Here is a 2,391-nt window from a genome sequence, read left to right as displayed (position 1 = left end):
TCTTGGTGCGTGATTCTCTTGTGATGTTCTCTACTCTGAGGTGTGAAGTATCACCTTTCTGCATTACACTTCGTAATATAATAAGTTCGCATTCTACATTAATTGCTACAGCCAGTGTTATAAGCGTGCACATGGGATTGGGGGAGTGGGGGGGAAGTCGCAGTTGGGTCTGTGAGAAAGAAAAAATTCAGATGTTTACGGTACTCCTTATTGCGAAATTTGATCGCAGCTCTGTATGTGTTCATTTCGCGATATTGTGGCATGACTGCATCACTAATCGGGAGATCGCGAGACGCAGTGCATGGGCGCGATTCACGGCAGCCCCCGCAGACAGACCTCTTCTGCCCGTGCAGCGCTCTTCATAGACAACGCACGCTACTGTGGCGCCATCTTGTAGCTATCGTCGCTGCATAGCTAGTCTCGCGTGGCACTACGGTTTTCTTCTCGTGCATTTGCCGTACCTTCCTCCTTGCGCTCTCTTAGTGATCGCCATCTTTCATCTCCCGCTGCGTTCCACATTTGCTTTCATCGTTCCGCATTTTTGCCTTTCATTGGGAAAGCGGTACTGGCAAAGCTATTATTATGCCGAAAGGAAGCGAGGTTTTAACCTGAACTTGCATAGTCTATGCAAAGGAAGGATACTACAATTCACTGCCATGCAAAGAACAGGTTGCAATGTGAAGGTGTTGAAGTGGCAGAGCTTTCCACTTCTATTTTTTTGCTGTAGCTTCTCGCGCGCTTCTGCACAAGCGAAAAATTAGGCACGTCACAGAAACCTTAATGCCCCCTGAACAGAGTGGTGTGACACTGTCGCCTGCGGCCATCAAGGGCACCACCAAAGTGCGTTGGTTCATACCGTAGTTGGCGCAATACGAGGCTGACTTGTGGCGATTTTCATTGTTTTGTTGTGATGTAATATCAAATATTGTGCAAGCTAGTACTGCACAGTTCGAAACATAATGGTGCGACTTTAGGACGAGGGCAAACTGAAGAACCAAGTTAACTGTCCGTCTGTTCTTCAGTTTTTCCCCGTCCCAAGTCCTGGTGCAACATTTCAAAGTTGCTTACCCTGTCGGTTTTTCACACGCCCTGTCGTCCGTACTGTTTTACCATAATGTACAGTTAACCACAAAAGTTTACAGACCACAGGATCTCTAGAAAACTTTCAGTTTCCAAGCAGCCTGTAACAGTAGTCTGTAAAACTGTCTTGGGTATACATTGTTCGCATATACTAGGAGAGACTAAGTGCGAATACTGGGCTGTGTTGGGCTGCACAGATATTTATTCTCAGATATTGTGTTCCGTAAAATTTTGTGGTTGACAGCATCTAAACGAACAAGCCCAGCCAAGAGTCCTTGTCAAACTTGCTACGATGCTTTGTTTTACTGAGCTAATGTGTACGAGCCGTTTCTGTGATGCTTCCGAATGCATTTGGGCTATTTAGTTTCTGTGTGTTTGTGCTGAAGCTGCTTTTTCCTGCAGTCTGCCCAATTCGTGTCGCATACCAGATTGCACCACCACAATCGTCGCCTGCAGCAATGAACGCTTGTCATCCTCGTTTCCTTTCTTTTTTTTTTATGTTCTGCATGTTCTGATGGTGCACAGGAGCAATGTTGAGATTCTTGTTGGCACTACATGGGGGCTGCGCTCTTGTTATTCTCCGAGAAATATTTGTACAAGAGCCACAGGGGAGATTAGGTAACCACAAAGAAAATCTACAGGAAGCTTCCCCTCAGGGCCGACTTCGTTTTCCCCATTCAAATGCATGTGAAACGAAGAAACACTCAGTAGACAACCACTGAACCGGTTCGATTGAAACTTTTTGCAGTTAAAGGGGAAAGCTTAATTGTGCAAACTGTAGAAGGCAAACTTCTATTATCAAGAAGTTTTGAAAAAAAGGAAAAGGGACACCAAAAACAGGCATCGTAGTTCTGTACATTGCGTATGTTGAAACATCAGAAGCCACAAATTTGATAGGTTAATAAAGGATAATAGGATACTAAAGGGAAAATGAGGCATCCATTTAATCATGGCGATTGCTACAAAGGAAACCCGTACGGGTTGCTCGAAAGAAAAGCCTCGCAGTTGGAAGAAAAATATGTCCTGGCCCGGGACTCGAACCCAGGACCACCACCTTTCTGGGGCAGCCGCTCTACCATCTGAGCTAGCCAGGCGGCTAGCAGATCGCAGGGCGAGGTCGAATTTATTGACAACTCTAAGCAAAGGCAAGTGTTTGATGTAATAGTTCTGCGGAAAGCCGCAAGATGGAGGGAAGGTGGATGTCTCGTTGTCCCTTTATTAATTACTTCCCTCCACCTTGCAGGTTTCTGCAGAAGTGTTAAGTCAGTTGCAGATGTTATGTGAGTGAAATGGTTTTTTATGAGGATTTTG

Source organism: Dermacentor variabilis, chromosome 11 (genome assembly GCF_050947875.1).
Source record: "Dermacentor variabilis isolate Ectoservices chromosome 11, ASM5094787v1, whole genome shotgun sequence".
NCBI lineage: Eukaryota > Metazoa > Arthropoda > Arachnida > Ixodida > Ixodidae > Dermacentor > Dermacentor variabilis.
This window is presented reverse-complemented; position numbering follows the sequence as displayed.